The 18876-nt window shown below is 45.7% G+C and overlaps 1 long non-coding RNA gene across 3 annotated transcripts in view; it reads left to right on the top strand.

The window, feature by feature from the left end:
* The window catches only part of LOC116486559, an 87580-nt gene extending 70329 nt beyond the window's left edge, over nucleotides 1-17251 (top strand). For all 3 annotated transcript variants that reach the window (XR_004252974.1, XR_004252973.1, XR_004252975.1), the window contains exon 4: nucleotides 16379-17251. This is a non-coding gene — a long non-coding RNA (uncharacterized LOC116486559). The remainder of the gene's footprint in view (nucleotides 1-16378) is intronic.
* The last annotated feature ends 1625 nt before the right edge of the window (nucleotides 17252-18876 follow it).

Genomic DNA, 18876 nt, shown 5'->3' on the forward strand with positions numbered 1-18876 from the left:
GGGACGCCTTGTCTGGATGAAAGGTCTGCATTTGGCTGGAGGAATTGCAAGTTCAGTGTCTGCACCATGCACAGAATGACCTGAGACCAGGCTGTTTGCAGTAGCTTTGGATATCTGAACCCACTGGCTGATGAGAGCTTGGGCCTCTGCTAAACTACCAAGCGCCCTTGAATTTTCTTCTCCTTTGAGAGTAGTTTGGACACAGCCTAAATCTGTGAGCTTGTTTGAGCCTGCTCTCTGTGTTTATACACCCCAAATGACAGCGTAAGCACCTTCCTGAAGCATCACCCAGGCAGCTGCAGTCCAACTGGGTCAGCTCACGCCGGCTGCAGCGGTCTCAGCAGGGACCAGCAAGGCACCTCCTGCAGTGGCACAGAGAGCATGGCCCTGTGGCACTTCCCTCATGGGAACCAGCCCTGCAACAGCTCTCTGCAGTCCTTGAGCTTCTTGAGGAGTGTGTCTTGTGGCTTTGCAGCAGCGGGAAGGGTTGGGTTGAAGCTTACACTGTGCCTATGGAATACTGGCACCAGTATGAGTAGTGTAGCACTGAAATACGCAGCATCCCAGTAACTCAGAAACAGCCCGCAGGTGTGAAAATGTGAAGAAATGAGTCCTACATGTCAGGGCTCTCTTGGTTGGTATCTCCCTTGAGAGCTTTTGTGCACTTTGCTGCATGTCCTGTGCACAGGAAATTCCCTCCAGATATCCATCTGCCTTTGCTGAGCTGCCTCCTCCCCTGCATCTCCTCACCATAAGCTTTTTTGGGACAGGAACTTTGCTTTCTGCGTGTGTTTGCAGAATGCTCAGCATGTGCTGGCCAGTCTGTGTTGCAATGTGACTACATATTTTGTAGTAAAGGTTAAAATTTAGCAGCACAAGCTGTTTTATCCGAACAGCTGCAGCTCTGGAAGATCTTTTGTATGCTTCTGTCTCCACTGATGCCCTAGGCGTGCTCTCAGCGGTGCAGCCCATTGTCCTGCATTGAGAAAGTGGAACTGATATTGATGCATTCTGAGATTTTGACCTTAGGTGAAGGAAGAAATGCAGTTTGCTGCAGTACATCACAGTTGTTGAGTATTAAGTGGGCAAAGAGATGGAGTGTGTGTGCATGTATGCATATATAGTTTATTTTGCAATTTGCAATTTTGCAATTTGCTGTTACTGGTCATTCCAGTATTTTCACTGCAGCACTGGAGAGGCAAAATGCTTCCTTATATAGTGAGGGAAACACAATGACGCTGTATGGTCGCTGCCTGTTGGCTGAGCTCTGGCCATGTCCAAATGGGGGCTTCCATCCATCTGCCCTGGGGACCAGATGACATTGCAGGGGCTCACAGTGCCCTTGGGTTGGGTGATTGCTGGTCTCTGATCTCAAGCTGCGCCTTGATTCTCTATCCAGAGATAAGGATAAATCGAATCTTTGGAGCTGCGATGATTATGTGAAGGAAAAGGGATGCAACTGCAGGTCCTGGTTGCGTGTCTAAGCAGAGCTGGATGCGTTCTGCAGTATCAGTGGTTCCCAGTCAAAAAAACTCATTTTCACTTGGCTGCTCTGTCTGGCTGGGTTTTCCCAGATAAAATTCATCCAACACAACAGCTGCCTTCCCTCCTTTTTCCCTCCTTTTTTGGAAACATGCTTGTGCTGGGCTGACACCTCCAATATCAGCATCTCGGGGCTCAGAGTTTAAGACTAGGGCCTCTTTGGTCTCTTGATATCGACTTGCTGTGGGGCCACCAAGCCCATGGCCTTGTGCAAGGCTTCGTGCTCTCCTTGGATTTTGTGTGCTGAGGTGGGTGAGAGCCAGGGTTTGACGAGCCTTTGGGATTCTTTAGGCGCTTAAACAGGGGAATGTACTCTTTGATAAAATGTGGCTCCTCCTTGATACAATGAGCAGCCTGCCTGCAGTAGTGGGGTGGGTGCAAGTGACACCAGCTGAACATCAGGAAGGGCCGTGAATTGGGCTGGGTGGAGAAGGAGGTTTTTTATCTGCTTTCCGGCAGCTAAAAACAGGTGTTCAGTTGACTGGGAGTTGCCCCGAAGGCAGAGAAGAAGGATGCAAATGATCTGTGAAGCATAAAAGGAACCATCCGAATGCCCTGTTCTGCCACGAAGTTTGCCTCCACCCTGAGTGATTTGCATGGTGTAAGTTGTTCATTGGCAGCCCCGAGAAAAGGTGGGTGAGTCCAGCCTGAGGAGACTCTTTCGAACCTGAAGATCTTTCCAAGAGACAAAAACAGACTAAGCCCAGAGGCCAGGGCATTTGCAGAGATAGGCCAGAAGACAGGTTTTGCACAACAGGGTGGGCTGCGTCTGTGCATTCCTGGCTGGGAGCTGCGTCCCTGAAGAGGCTGGGTGCTCAGCTTTGAGCATTTTCGGTGCTGAGTAACTGCTAATGATAACTGTCTGGCCCTTGGAGGTCCCTGGATGAAGCCTCCCTCGAGTTTTGCAATAGTTCAGATAAATCAGTGCCAATCCCTGATGCGCATACCAGCTTAAAACCTTCTTTAGTCAGCGCAGTCTGAGGACTGAAGGCCTGGTGCTGGGTTCCCGAGCTCCTTGCAGCACACTGCTGTGAACACAAAACACCAGATAGTTTAATCCTACCTGCATGAAATTTTAGGCTGTACTTTCCTCAGTCCTGAAGGAATTGGGGTTTTACTCCGGAAAAGAGGAGGCTAAGGGGAGACCTCATCGCTCTCTACAACTACCTGAAAGGAGGTTGTACTAAAGAAGGTGTTGGTCTCTATTCTCAGGTGACAAGTGGTACAATTTGAGAAAACAGTCTCAAGATGCACCAGGGAAGGTTTAGATTGGACATTAGGAAGAATTTCTTCATGGAGAGGGTGGACCCTGTTCTGTTTTCTTCATTGGAACGGGCTGCCTGGGGAAACAGGGGAGTCCCCACAGTTGGAGGTATTTTAAGAACCATGTGGACACGGCACTAAGGGGACTTGGTAGGTCAGGTTGATGGTTGGACTTGGTGATCTTGAAGGTCTTTACCAACTTAGACGATTTTGTGATTCTCTCATGCAGTAGCAGGACACAAATCTAGTATATTACTGTGGCCCAGCAAAGTGGTAACTCATTAAGGGGTGGTATCCCACCAGTGTCCCCAACGTCTAAATTACAGCACAGCTGGGAGCCCTCTTGGATAGCACAGTGATGCTGAGCATGGTAGGGAGTGGAGCTGAGCTCTTCCCATGCTGCCGTTATTCTGCACTTGCCAAATTTTACACCCAAACCCTGTCTCTGTGAATTTAATGAAGTTGATGTTTTTGCTATGATTTGGGTATGTGTCTCTTCTGGAAAACATTTTTGGTTAATCCCTCGCCCACAGATTCTCCTTGCTCTCTCTGTCTGCTGTACTTTTATTGCATTGCACTCTGTACTCATGTGTGCTGTCCAGCAGTGTGACGTGTCCCAGCTCAGCTCAGTGATGGTTTTATTGTGCTGCAGTCTTGTTTTTCCCATGTTAACAGGTACTTCCCCAGCCTCCTCGTAAGCCAAGACACTGCCTCTTCACAGCAACATCTAAATGTTTATTTACTTTGTAGGTTAGTCCTCTCCCTTTGTGATTTCACTGCATATGTGCAGGATGTAATGATAAAAAAAATCATTTGGGCTGTCTCCTATTTCAGACATTTTTACTTCTCTAGAGTAGCCATGTGGGGTCATGGCCTCAAAATAAACTGGTCCAGTCTTGTTTGTGAACTGGATTGTGTGTGACCCATCTGGGTCTTGGGTGTGGGGTCTGGCAGGGAGCTTTGGGAATGCCTGGTGTAGGTATTGTTTTTCTGATAGGTGGGTGATCTTTATTTTTAGCTGATGCTATGTATATGTTATTTTTCAAAGGTAGAAGGTGAAGTACTGAAATGTGTGTGTATTTTATGTGCATTTATGGTCAGGGCTAACTGCATATTGCTTATGTAGCATCGCAGAAATGTCATGTTTATGTGTTTCATGGCCATTTGAGCATTTTGACCATGTCTTCTAACCAGACCTAGCAGTTAAACATTACAATACTGCGATCGTAAACCTGACCCACCTCATGACCACAGCCTGGTATATTTATGATGATAACATCCAGGGGAAAGCAAACATACACGGATCATGTATACACACAAGGATAGTGGAGGGTAGGATCTGATTGTAAGGTGGAAGCTGCTTATGGAAGTGTCAAGATGCTGAGTATGGAGAAGCCAGATGTTTTCTGGTCTTTTTCTTAGGTTTTGCATCAGTGGTTTGTGCAATATTGCTGCTTCCTATTAAAGTTAACATTGTCTTATTAAAATTAACAGTGTCTTATTAAAATTAAGTGTCTATGGCTGCTTAAATCATATGTATGTGTACAAAAAGCTGCTCTCACAGGTGGTGTGTATCAGACTGTGTGTCTTTCCTGCCTGAGCTCGTCCCTTCATGCCTTTGCCTTCCTCACCATTCACAGAACTGCCCCCCGGACCTTTGCATCTCTGTAGGGTCTTCACTGCCTTTTTCTGGAAAGCCTGGGGACAGGACCAGGAAGGACTTGTTGGGGAGGTGAATGAGATCATCCAGACCTTGTCCATGGAAGGAAATGGAGCTGGCGATGAGGTGGGGAAGTTGTTAGGGATCAGCTGAACTGTCAGGGTCTGTTACAGCCAAGCAGGAGCCAGAGAAGGCACCTGAAACACTGCCCAGAAGGGACCTCAGGAAGTCTCTTGTGCTGCCAGTACTAGAGGGGAGCAACCAGAGCCAAGTCTTGAGAACCTTCAGGGATGGAGGTGTTATCTCTCCAAGTGACCCCTTCCAGCACTACACTGTCCTGCTCACAAGAAAGCTTTCCCTGGTGTCCTACACAATCCTTCCAGGCCAGTTTGTGAATGTTGCACTTTTTTATGTTGTCTGTTGTCTTAGCTAAGATGGGATGTTCAAGAATTTGGATGGAGACAGATGTCTTCTCTGGGCCACCTGTGGGAATCAAGTGATGGCACCAGTGGACACTGAATTCATCTGCAGATGTCTCCTCAAGACTATGCAACCTTGTACGAGGCTCTGATAGTAACTCTTTGTGGGAATAATGTCCCCTAGTAAATTTGATCCTTTTCCAGAGAACCACATACATTTCTGATTTATGAAGCTGTGCATTGAAAACCAGTGTGGAGCTAGAGTAAGGGGGTGGAGGTCATGAAGGATTCATTACTAAATCTGTGGTGTATTGGGCTAATATCTGAGTGTTCTGGGGATGATGTTTTATAACCTTCACACTGATTCATACCTGCAATTCTATTGGAGCCTGTGGCCAGATCAGTATCAGCTCACTTGAACCAACAGGGCTCCATGTGACATGGTTCACAGGCAAGTCATACCAAAATCACTTGGACACAGTGCACTTTCATTGAAGGGGGGAATAACAAACAGGTGGCAAAACATAAGAACTAGCAGCACTGCCAAATAGCTTCATGTGCTGGTTTTGGTTTCAGATTTTGTTTATTTTGCCTGAATTTATCAACTGGATTCCTAAAACAAGAGGATCTGAGAGGCCTTCGACCATAATAGGTGGAGCTCAGCTGTGGAAGAGAGGGTCACCGTTGTGACCAGGGTTTTTCTGCTCTCAGTGAGCCTGATGGGAGCTGTTGGCTTGGAATGAGATGAATGGGGATTTTGTAACTTGTCATTCCCTGGGGTCACGACAGGGAGAGCTGATGTTCCTGCAGATGGGCCATGCATAATGACATACCAAAAATACCTGTTTATTGGGTTGTGTCCTTCTGTGGGAAGACATCAGATACACATTGTGACGGGGATTAATTCCTTAGGCCATACCATAAAGATAATGCTTTCCAGATGATCTTTTCCTGGAAAGATTTCCTATCCAAATGTAGGTCCAAAGAACATAAAGCTGATGGTTTGGGCTATTATATATTACTCCTAAAAACCTGAATGTGTGTTTGGTATTTTGGATAAACAGGTATAGTTGCAACCCCTTCCTTGTGAGCTTGCCAGTGGGGGTGCCCCTGGTGCAGGCAGGGCTGCTGTGTGGTTCAGCAGAACCAGATGGAATGGGCTTTCATCGCATCCAATCACTGGAAAATCACTTACCTTGCAGGTTATCCTGGAAGGAGATGTCTCGGTGATGGGGAAGAATGGGTTATCTTGTTGAATTGAATTTTCATAGGTCTTTAGTGGTTGTGCTAAAAAAAAAAAAAAAAATCTTGATGCTTGTTGGGATTCATTTTTTGTGTGTTCCTTGAGAGCACAAGAAGATACAGGACCTAGTTTTCTTGAGAGACTAGTGGTTGTCCATGTTTTAATCTTTTGTCTAATTGAAGGCTTTTAAAGCATTTCATTTTCCTGAAGTGGGCAGGAGCCCAAGCTTGAGATTCTTTTGTTGCCACAAACTTCCTGTGTGACCTCGGGAAGGTGACACAGCTGGACACGTTCACAAGTGTGACTTGGCAGCCTGAACTCTGGCCCACTTGGACATGTTTGACCTGTGTGACTGTGCCAGTTAGAGCCAATGCTCTAAAACAAAACAAAACAAAACAAAAAACAACCAACCAACCAAAAAAAATCAAACAATTTCTAGCCTAATTTATTGGCAAGAGAGGGTACAAGTGATGCTCTGTAGGAGCCTTTTCCTCCATGGACTTTGGGAAGTTTCCAGACAGTTGGCTTAGATGAGGAACAGCTGAGAGAAATAAAATGGTTTAGACTGGAGAAAAGGAGGCTGAGGGAAGACTTCATCACTTGATACAACTACCTGCAAGGAGGTTGTACTGAGGAAGTCATCAGTCTCTTTCCTCAGATCACAGGTGATAGTACTCACAGAGTCATAGAATATCCTGAGTTGGAAGGGACTCACAAGGGTCATCAAGTCCAATCCCTGGCTCCACACAGGGTCATCCAAAAATCAGACCATGTGTCTGAGAGCGTTGTAGAAACACTTCTTGAACTGTAAGGCTCGGTGCTGTGACCACTGCCCTGGGGAGCCTGTCCCAGTGCCCAACCACCTCTGGGTGCAGAACCTTTCCCTAACCCCCAGCCTGACCCTCCCCTGTCCCAGCTCCATGCCATTCCCTCGGGTCCTGTTGCTGTCCCCAGAGAGCAGAGCTCAGCGCTTGCCCTTCCACTGCCCTCATCAGGGAGCTGCAGGCCACCATGAGGCCTCCGCTCAGTCTCTCCTCTTCTTCAGGCTGAACAATCCAAGCGACTTCAGCCACTCCTCATACATCTTGCCCTTAGGCCTTTCATCATCTTTGCCCTCCTTTGAACACCCTCTAACAGCTTTGTGTCCTTCTCACACTGTGGCACTCCAACCTGCACACAGTGCTGGAGGTGAGGCCACACAGCTCAGAGCAGAGCAGGACAATCCCTCCCCTTGCCCGGCACCCAGGGTAGGGTTGACCCTTAGGGCTGCCAGGGCACACTGCTGGCTCATCTGCAACTTGCCATGGACCAAAACCCCAAATCTTTTTCTGAGGGACTGATCTCTAGCCTCTTGTCCCCCAGTTTGTATGTACAGCCAGGGTTGCCCTGTCCCAGGTACAGAAGCCGGCACTAGCACATGTTAAAATTCATACTATTGTGATAGCCTAGCTCTCTAATTTGCTCAGATCTCTCTTCAAGGCTTCTCTACCCTCAAGGGAGTCAACAACTCCTCCCAATCTACTGTCACCTGCAAACTTACTTAGTATACCTAGTATACTCAAGAAAATGGTCTCAAGTTGAACCAGGGGAGGTTTAGATTGGATATCAGGAAGAATTTATTCATGGAGAGGATGATTGAAGATGGGAACAGGGTGCCCAGGGAAGCGGTGGAGTCCCCATCTCTGGACGTGTTTAAGAGACACATGAATATAGCATTTAGGGATATGGTTTAGTGGTGGACTTTACAAAATTAAGTTGCTGGTTGGATTTGATGGTCTCTTCCAACCTTCAAAGTTCTATGTTCCTAGATGAGATGCCTAATTTCTTGATAGATGAGATTAGGGAGATAGCAGTCCCTCCTGTAAATTGCTGTTGCTTGTATGTCAAATGAGTTTAATGATACAAATGAGTTTAATGATGGTCCTTGCTTTTTTGAAATTGAGGGTAAGTACAAAATGTGGAGCTGCTGCCTGGCTACAGCAGTGGGTGGGTGACTGTGTTTGAGATCACAGGCAGTTCTGGTCATCGCCGCAGGCAGCATTTTAAAAATGCCAGCATGCCAAGGGTTAATGTGTACACTTTGGTATCTCGTGATGAACTGATGAGTTCAGGCTTTTAAAGCAATTTTACTGCTGCACGCCACCACAAACCTTTTCATTTAAGATGTTCCTTTCATGAAGCTTCAAATAGCACCCACGTCGGACTGAAATCGAAATCTCCAGGAGAGATTAGGACAATTTCACTTGAGGTTTTTGTTGTGGTTTCTTGCAGGAGAAATGAAGAGGGTAAGATAACCAAGGTCAGCACCTCACTTCAAGCTGCCAGTTGGGCTCCTCGTGGGGAAGAGGTATTGAGTTACCATATGTGTGTAATTTATCCATTGTGCTGCTGACCAAATAATCCAGTAAAATGACAGCAAAAAAGATGGGAAAATTATGAAAACTTTTTGCTGTAAACTGAGCTGACAAAATTGCACTCAGAGTTGTGTTTGGGTATCAAGTGAAGCATTCTCTTCAGAAAGTTCTGGAGAGACATTTTTATCCAAAGTTTTGCAGAAAAGTCACAGTGCCCATGAGGTGTGGAGCAGAGCATGTCTCTTCACACGGGGTCACGTTGATCTGGGTCTCGTTGCTCTTAGAGTTTTGGGCACACTGATTCTGATTATGGTTTGCATTTATTACTACTCAATATATTTTTTGTCATTAAATTTGATTAATTAGTGTTTAATATTAGGATATCTTTTATAAGAGCTACTACTACCTTGTACTTACTAGCCTCACTTTTCTAGTAAAGTTGCTAAATGCTTTCTAGCCCTGGGATGGGATGCACATGTGTCTCCTTTGACGTCCTTGGGCATGTTATCCAAGTGCAGATTACAGGTGCTGACAACCCTCTGACCCATTTTCTTTTGTTTGCAACCTCATTTTGCACTTTAACTTGATTTGTATGAAATAATTGAACTAAGTACAGTATTATTTTAGTCTAATTTATACGCATTTGACATTATTGACTTTTTTGCTTTATCTGGGTTAAGTCTCAAAGATGACATTCCAGCTTTCTCTGCCAACATTGTTTTTTGTCTAGTTAATATAGAATTAGCCTTAAAGGAGTGAGTGGATTTTGAAAAGTTATTTCTGACCTTCTGCTTGTTTTTGCCATGTCAGAACTGCGTGTTTTTAAGAAAATCACACTTCAGCAGAAGGCTGCCTTCAACAACACGCTAGAGCACTGTGTGATGCCAAGGAAATCATTTGCTGCAGAGTCCCAATATTGCAATCCTTGTTTTTCCTGGGATATCTCCCATGGACCTTCTGGCTGATTTTTCTCTCATGAGATCCAACTTGATCATCATCTGTTGTGGTATGTGGGGCTTCAAGCCAAGAATATCCATTATTTTTGAAACATGATTATTACTGTTCAAAATAGGCTTTTTTTCCATGATCTTATAAGATTTTACCACATCTCTAATAAGCTAATTTTATCCCTGCTTTGGCATCTGTACTCCTTGATGTTATTTTGGTGTGTACTTTATATATATCTTACACATAGCTCTGTGCATGCATGCATCACTATATGTGATTTATATACAGCCTGCCTTGCCTGTGCTGTCACAGGGAAATCATTCTCACTTTTGTGGTGGGGGTCTTGGGTCAGATATGTCAGGGCCATTGCCAGACCTCTCTGTGAACTGTCCCAGTTTGCTTCCCTTCATCCCCAAATGAAACTGCTGCTCCTCCCAGGCAAGACAAGACACGAACCATCTGCTGCTTTAGCTATGTGCATGGGAGGGGTGTGTGGGCTTTGTAGCTGCAAGGTGGAAGCCCCCAGATCTCCAAGTTACAGGTGTGTACAGTCTTGGGTCCACAAATGCCTTCCTGTGGTCAAAGCAGAAATGAGGAAAATGGCTTTAAAAACTGGGATAAAACTGCCCTGAAAGATGAGGGGAAATGTGCTGGACCATGCCTGGAGTGACTGCTGTAGCACAGGTGTAGGTGAAGGCTGAAGGCAGTGGTGGTGGGTGGAGGAGAAGATCATCAGGGAGGAACTCTGCATCAGATGTGAGACTTGAAAGGAAAATACTGATTTGGATATTGAGATGGTTAATGGTGGTAAGTGGATCCCCCTGTTGCTTCTTATATTCCTTACTTTGCTACATTTTCATTATTCACACTTTGGGTAAAACCAGGGATCTGCAGCCCAATAAAAAGACTTAAGTTGTCACAGTCTGAAATTGGGTGCAACCATCTCTTCTTCCCTCTTGTCCTCCATCCCCAGGTCTTTTAGGATGGGGAATTTTGAATGGGTTTGTGTAGAGAAGGAATTTCCTCCTGAGGGAAGGGGTGAGGATGTGTTTTGGTGGTGTATGTCCTAGGTTCACACGCACAAACTTAATAACAAAGGAGGAGGAACCCAACAAACCAATGTGCTTTTGGGGCAGAAAAGGAACCAGTTGTAACCATGGGGTCAAGTTGTGGGAGAAAATTGGACCCTAATGTTCAGCTCCAACCTGAAAGAACCCATGGAGCAAGATGGCCACTTAATTGACCTATCTTTTGGTCCTGTTTGGAAGAGGATGTTCTCATTGCATGAACATTAATGACCTTTATGGTCTCTGCACTGTCAGTATCATGTCTGCAAAGGAGATGGAGACATCGTCTGCCGTGACCGTGTCAGTTTTACATATTTGCATAATGTAAACCCCAGTGAAGCTGAATTGTGACAGGTGTCTTTGTAATAGGCAAATAGAAGTTTACAAGAAGCTCTGGAGTTTCTAGACTGAAAACATGAAAACAGACACTTAAAATGTTTGTGGTCTAGTGTGTGGAGGAGGGTTTGTTTCTTTGTGACAGTTCAGTTTTGGGAAGAAGATAAGAAGATGAAGTTATTATTTATTACAGTAAATTTACCATGTACTTTCACGGTCAGTTTTGAGGTTGTCATCTGAGGCAGGTGTTATGCCCAACATAGGGGTCTTGGTGGGCTTCAATTTTAGCTAGATTTTACGTCAAATTTCTGGACTGCATAAAGATGCAGCTCTTGCTTTGAGGAGTACTGCAGCTTGCCACCAGTTATTTGCATTAATAACATTGGTGGACCTCCATCCTCAGTACTGGGGCTGTTACTCTTTCTTGATTTGATGCAAACACCATTTTTCTACAAAAAAAAAAAAAAAAAAAAGAAAAGAAAAAAGAAAGAAAGAATAAAAGAAAAAAAAAAAGAGAGAAAGAAAAGAGAGAGACCTTACAGTTTGATACAGGCCACAAAGGTGTTAAAACATTGAGCCTGAGTTTTGTCACTTACTGTCACCTTCTTCAGTGAGAGCTCTGCTGATGATAAAAAGGTTTCAGCAGTGTGAAATTGCTGAAGGAAAGAAAACACTTAGAAGTTTCAGCTTAATAGTCACTCAAACCATAGCTCGTTCTGGAAGGGTTGGTGTGTGTGTGGACATGAGTAAGCCTTCAGAGATCAGCGTGGGCTGTATCAGACAGAGTGGGGGTTTCCCAGGTTAGACCTGAAGATCTCCAGTCAAGAGTTCAATGTCATTGCAGCTGCCTCTACAGGAAGGCTTTGGCTAATGCTGTGCGGCAACTGCTGTCAAAAATGGGTATTATTCCCTTGGCAGACAAAGCTATAACAGGAAAAATGTCTTGTGTCAACCTGGCCTTTGAAATTCAAATGAGTAAGAGCAACCTCACTTTTAAATGTCATCATGTGCTTTGTGTGCTTTCTTCATAACTTGGTTGCTTGCCTTTCTGTGGTTACTGCATTGCAAGGCTTTTACTTCAAATGGTGCTTCAACAAAGGGAAAGGAGAGGAGAAAGTGTTGCGTGGGGAGTCCTGCGGGGCTGCTGCCCAGCTGGAGGTTGTGCTGACCCCGGATTGACTCTGAAGCATCAAAATAAGCATTTTGTTCCTCTAAAAGCCCAGCTGATGGTAGAAATACCTGCAGCCTTGTTTTCTTTCATCATAAAACTTGGGGGAAAGGTGTGTGAAGGAGCATTGCTAACTTTGCTTTGCAGCATTGCTTTTTTCTGTACATTGCGGGTCCAATTTAGGTTCTTTTTGTGCCTAGCGTGCAAGGTGGGCTCTGGTGCTGCCGAAACGCCTTGAGGTTGGCTCATACCTGTGTTTATTGCCTTCTGCATGGTACAGTGCTGGGGTTTGCAGCACCATGCAGCTCCGTAGTGGACATCTGACCCTCCAGACTGAATCCCAAGTCATGTGCTGAGCCATGACTGGAAGTGGGGAAGTCCTTCTGTGGAAAGCCAGTTACGGAAATGAACTGTGTTATTTTGGGCTACACCATGACGAGCTGACTGGTAGGGAGGTTTCTGCTCTGTCTGCAATTAACCCAATGGTGACAATAAGAACAGAACAAAAAAAAAATCATTAAAAGTGAACAAAAAACCCGGAAGGATGTTTTGGATGCCAGAGGATGATCATCCACAGAATTTAATTGTTTTAAGCTAATCCAGTGATTAGTTCAAGTTGGCTTTACAGAATCCTGTCTGAGCAATGGACATTTCTGTGGAATTAATCAGAAAGAACTGCAGTTCCTTTTACCGTGTGCAAAAATAGCCCTCAGACTGAGGACAATGTGTAATAGCAATGACTGTAGCTGTTGACTTTAGCCAGAAATACGTAGCCAGTAAAAAATAAAAATAAAAATAAAAAATCTGGAAATATCTCACAGGCCTCTGAATCTCTGCTGTAAACCACTTGGAGCTTTATTGCGATGGGTGGGTAAGGGAGTTGAAAAGAGTAGCAGGAGTTTTGGGATGAGGTGCTGAGGTTGGATCCATGCTGTGGGATGGGATGGGATGGGATGGGATGGGATGGGATGGGATGGGATGGTTGTGTGCGTGCATGGGAGTAGCAGACCCACAGTGTGTCAGTCTGGGGCTTGAGGAGTGGTTTGCAGAGCTGGGGACAATGCTTGGTTAGTCAGCGTACCATTGATGGCCTTTTACTTTGATGGGATGAAGGATCAGTTTTGAAAAAAAAAAAAAAAAAAAAAGGAGAGAGATTGTGGGCACCTTTTCCTCCCTTTATTGATGTTGAAATGCTGTGTATCCTGCATTTCAGGTGATTTAAATCTGCCTCAAGGGTCAATGCATGGTGGTTCAATGAAATGCGCTGGCTTTTTGCAGAGGATGAGGCATTGCTAATCCAAACCATGTGGGTTTGGCTGGGTGTGGGGGGCACTGCTTGGGGTGGGTGGATGGGGCAGCTGCCCTACACATCTCCTCTGGTTGCTCACTCCTGGTTTATGGCACAGACAATGCGAAATGCAGCAGCTGGGATCTGCACAGCAGTGCTCACACAATGGAGGAGGTGGAATTTGTCTTGTCAGGTGTCTAGGAAGGGGTGAAGTGAGCAGCAGCATGTTCCCACCTCTTCTCAGCACCCTTCGCCTTGCAGACCTCATATTTTGACACTTTCAAATTGGTGATGTGCAGAGGGCTTTCCGCTCTAAGCATGGTTTTGCTAGTTTTCAGCAAAGTTTTTCCCCTCCCTCTGCTTTCAGCATATTACTTTTTTAAGGGCATAAACAGCCTGGTGTTTTGGGGCAGGGTGCTGGTGCTGGTGCTTAAAGGATGTGGGGGCACAAGCATTGGGGGATGCTGCAGCAAACACCACAGCGGATGGAGTGGGGCCTCCCCGGGCCGAGGTGAGTTTCACCCTCATGTAATGATCTCAGCCTCCTGCAACTCCCTGCTTGTATGGGTTAGTGTCTTTCCCACCCTACAGTGCCATTTGTTGGGTGAAGTCACAGTGATACTGATCCCTACAGCCTTTTCCTGCAAGGAACCTGCCCACAAACTGCTTTTATTTAGCGTGGCAAAGCACAGGTTTGTAAAAGGGCTTAGGTACTGTAAGTCCGTGCCAGCTCGTGTATTGTGTTAGTAAAATAAATGTTGTCATCTTTTGAAGGAAGGCGTTGAAAGCTGCCGTAGCCCGTTACAAACAGCTGGTGTGTTGGGTGACGAGCTACCGTCCCCTTTTCCATTTCCTTCTCCACTTCTCTTTCCGTTTCCTTTTCTGTTTCTATTAATAATGTTAAGTTTTTCTGCTTCATGCTTCTTTAACTTTTTGTTCACCTAAACCTTTCAAGGTGTGTGTTAACTTGACTGAGTTTAAATGCTTTGCCTTTGCTTTGTTGAGAATCGCACGTCGTTTGAATGATTGCTGTTATCTCAGTTTCCCTGTGTCTTCTGGATGGCTGCTTTTGATTTCAAAGGTACATTTGTTGAAAAAAGGAAGATTTCCACAAAAATGCTTGTAGTTGCACCTCTGACTCTTTCACACAGGGTTCCTGTTGAGCAGCTGTCCCGTTTTACTGAGCAGCTGGAGTTGGAGGCTCATTAAAGGAGCAGGAAACCTAATTTCATTTATTTCTGCTGCATGCGTGTGAATTTGGGTGTGCGCTACTTTTGGGTGTGCTCTGCAGGGAAAATGTGTGCTTAATGTGGCTGAGCCTCCTCCTTTGTAAATGGAGAATTGATCCAAATTTACCACTGGGTTTTCTTTAAGCTCTTTGAGAACATTTGGTAAAGGAACTTACTGAAATCCACACTTCTGCTTCGGTTACTGTTACCCTGGGGGTGAAGTGCATCTGATGTGGTCCTCTGGGGGATGAGGTGGGGATGAGAAGGTGCTGGGACCCCCACGACATCTTTGGCTGTTGTGTAGTCTTCAGCTTGTGTAGTCTGCTGCTTCTGCCTCAGCATTTTCCCCCTTCTCTCCTTCCTTACACTCAGGCAGCTCACTTTCCAGTTACACTCGGGCAGCTTTCCAGTTGAGGCTGCGCAACCCCTCTCTGTGGGTGCCTGGATGGAGAACTTCCCACCCACCTCAGGTGCTCCTGAGTGCTCCTAGGTCTCCCCAAGGAGGCTGCACCTGTTCTCCCTCAGTGCTCTCCTCCCTTCCATCCAGATTTCTTTCCATTTCCCAGCCCTGCAACTGGTGTGGCCGGGGTAGTGCAGCACATCACAGACTCAGACTGCCACTCCACCTTCCGCAGGGATTTAATCAGCAGTGCCTGATCTCAGCCCAACCCTCACCTGCTGCCTGTGTTGCCCTCAATGCACAGAGGTGGCAAACAGGCTGCTTCAAAGCTTCAGCATCACCTCTTCCATGTGGGGGAGCAGGAACCTTTTTTGGACATGAATTTGCAAATGAAGGCTGGTGGAGGTGAAGTCTGAAGCTTTTCCACATTGTGCTGCAGGAGCATGCCTGCTTCATGCCTCCTTCATGCCTCCTTCACTTGCTTTCCTTGTGGAATTCAGTGAATGGAAGTTACAGGCAGCACCCAGTTGGAGAAGAGACGTGGTTTTGCTGGGCACTGTAAGTACTTCCCATTGCATCAGTGCCTGTGCGTCCTGCAGGCGCAGCCTTCGCCCCGTTGCTGCCGGCCGGGCAGGCACCAGGCTGGCTGCTCCCATCTAATAGCTGGAAATTAAGGCTGGGAGCGAGTGAGAGCTGCTTGGCAGCAACGTAGAGGACTTGTGTGATGGAGCAGAGGCTGAAACTCAAGAGAGAAGATATTCCTACACATCAGGAGCTGAGTGTGGCAGAGCATGGTGGGGTACCTCCACAGCCTTGCAGGGTACTTGTGTACTTTTTCAAATGGATGAAGCTGAAACCCCACCAAAACAATTTCCAAAGAAACTGGTGTTTAAAAAAAATAAAACAAAAATAATCAAAGGTTGGAGTGTTTTGAGGTCTTTACAGCTGCCACAGCCCCTGCTTGGGGACTGGCCCTCGGGCAGGTTGCAGTGCATACAGGGCAGGGGGCTGGGGAGAGGAGGAGTCAGAGTGGGTTAAATTCCAGAGAGGGATGCGGAATTACAAGAGTTATCCTTGGGAAAGGTGGATCTGCAGGCATTCGGTGAAAGAGCTGAGAGGAGGAGGTGGATTAGGTGAGGGCGTGGATTCCAGGAAAGGGTTTATTTCTTAGATTGCAGATGCTTAATGTTATTAGCATCCAAATGGCTCCAGCTGGGCTTTGAAGTCAGCATCTCATTGAGAAGTAAAGAGCAAAAGAGGTGTGGGGAATAATTTATTTCATTTGGAGCTGGTGAATGTATTTCTCTGCAAGACCTCTGCAAAAATGTATTTTGCTGCAAGAGTTAGCAGCAGGACTGTACGTGGTTTATTTTGGGAGAATTGTTTCTGTGAAACACAAGGCATTTATCACTTTTTTTGTTTGTTTGTTTGTTTGTTTTTTGGTCTTTTCTCTCTCAATAGTCAAGCTTGATTTATGCAGAAGACAGCAGAAAGCCACAAAACTAGAGCCTCAGTAATTTCTTTACACCCACCATTTCCCAGCGCTCTGGATTGGAAACCAACCTCGGCAGCTGCCGACTGTCTCGTCTTTCCTCCGTGTGAACCTGCTTCTAGGGAGCTAGCTGGGAGCTGCAACACTTCCCCCTTCCATCTCCTTCACAGATCTGGCTTTCACGACCATTACAACCAGTTCCTGCCCACAGGATGGCCCAGCAGCGTGCCTTTGATCCAGATCAGACGTGGGCTTCTCCGTGGGATGGGTGCCCATCAAGTCCAACCATCAACCTGACCTACCAAGTCCCCCATGTAACAGCGTGCCCTGACTGGTCCCTGCTGAAACTGCCCCACTCCCTGCCCAGGGGCTCTGCTTTTCTGGGTGCCTGTTTGGGGCCATTGCTGATTCCTGGTGAAGTCTTTCCACCAATTCTGTCTTGCACCCTACATCCCTGTGTTTGTGCCCTACAGCTGCAGCCACCACATCGTCCACAGCAGCTCATCTGGGGTGGGACATACAGCATGGTGAGATGAGTTAGGCACTGGTCCCAGTGAAGTGTAGTCTGAGATTGGAGCTAGGAAAGCAACACCTGTAATTTTGGTTGTAATTTGGACAATGTCAGAGCCCTTTCTGACAAAGAGCATTTCAATGTTTTAACAAACAGAAGAGGAAGGGGAATATGGAGCTTGGAAGGAGTCTCCTGCTGCACTTTTAGGAGAAATGGGCGCTCCTGGCTGCCCTGCACCTGTGACATGAAGGGGGTGAAAGCAGCTCTCTTGTCTGTTCACTCGCTTTTCTTTCCCACTTATGTGGTCTGTGCAATTTTGAAAGCATTTTGTGTGTATTTTTTTCCTCTTCTCCTAGACTAAGTGGGTGTCTTCTCTTTTTTTCTTAGCTGGTTCATTCATGCAGAAGTAGGGAATAGTGAAATATTATGGTTTTTTCCTTCTGAAAAGAGATAAATGTGTTTGGTAGTGAGAACAGTTTTTGGTAGTTGTCTGAGGCAGCTTGAAATTCTTAAGGAAAATCATAATTGTTCCATTAGGACAAGATGTTTGCAAGCATCTTGCTGAACAGGCCAAGAAGCTCCAAACAAAACCAAAACAGAGACAAACACCATTCTTTCCAGCTATGAAATTTGCATCTGATTTGGAGTTTTGGTTATAAGCAGTTTCCCAGAAAAACAAAATGAGCCTCTTATACATACATTATGCCTTCCCTTCCTCCTCCTTCTCCTCCTTCTGCTGCTCATTGCCTGTGTGCTGGGCTGTCACCCTTCTGCCACCAACAGAGACAGCACCACTGGTGACCTCTGTCCTTGCACTCATTCAGCCACAGCTCACTGTGTTGTTAGAAAGGGGAGATGGGGAGAGGCTACCGGATTTTTGGCTGTGTTGAGTTGCTAGACTCATGCCATGTCGCTGTGTTGTGGAACTGAACTATGAGTTTCAGCCCATTCTGCCTCACCCTTTGGGATTACATCCATGTGATTTATAGGATGAAAAAGTGTTTTTTCTTTGTTTTTTTTTTCCCTCTCCAACTGTGTCAAGAGTTCTGAGGTATAGAAGGTCATTAATTTTCTTATTTTCTCCCTCAAACTATATTGAAACTAATTCCAGGCCTCCATAAATAAATACAGCACAGGGCAAAATTTTATTTCAACAGAAGGGAAAAGTCCAGTACGCCATCAGCTCCTTCTATTTCAGTGCGTGGTTGTCTTGTCACCCACCTACACCTAGAAATATGCTTTATTCTTGTGTGTTTACAGAGGCATTCGAGCTCAACGTGATCGAGCCTGGTGGTTGCTGGGATGGTTCGTCAGGCACTTCCAGGTGCCATCTGTACACAAGGACGTTGGTGATGTGGCAAATGGCTGTTTTCACATGGCTGTTGGACTTGCCTTTTGATGATCACCTAGGATCTTAAAGCCTTTGTACATTCATATTTATCTTTGTGTTGGCTGCATTTCAACTCACTTTCTTCCCTGTGAACAAGTTCTATTCTGTTGAATAAACTGTTCCTCGCAAACCATAGCAGTGAGGTCATTGCTGTTGTGGGGGTTTTGTTTGGGTTGGGTTGGGTTTTTAGCAGCTGTTGCCACCCAAGGGTGGATTTCCCTTCATTATACACCTTCTAACTGGTTTTCCACCGTTCTTACCTTGTGGATTCCTAAATATTTTTGTTTATTTTGTGGAGGTGTGGGATCCTTTCGAGGAACTTTTAAGTCTCCTGACAATAAGCTTGTGTTTCTTAATAATTTTTCCACAAACCTAAACAGTATGGTACACAGTTCCCCAAATTATTCCCAAAGCAATTGGCTTGAAAGGCACCATTCAAACAAGGCAGTGTTGTACACTTGTTCGCTTAAACCTATTCTTTCTAGAAGTTATTAGCTGTGGCTATTAGGAATTTTCTGTATCATAGTGAATTTGTAACCCTTCATTCTCATGTAACTGTTGTGGAG

Source organism: Aythya fuligula, chromosome 2 (assembly GCF_009819795.1).
Source record: "Aythya fuligula isolate bAytFul2 chromosome 2, bAytFul2.pri, whole genome shotgun sequence".
Taxonomy (NCBI): domain Eukaryota; kingdom Metazoa; phylum Chordata; class Aves; order Anseriformes; family Anatidae; genus Aythya; species Aythya fuligula.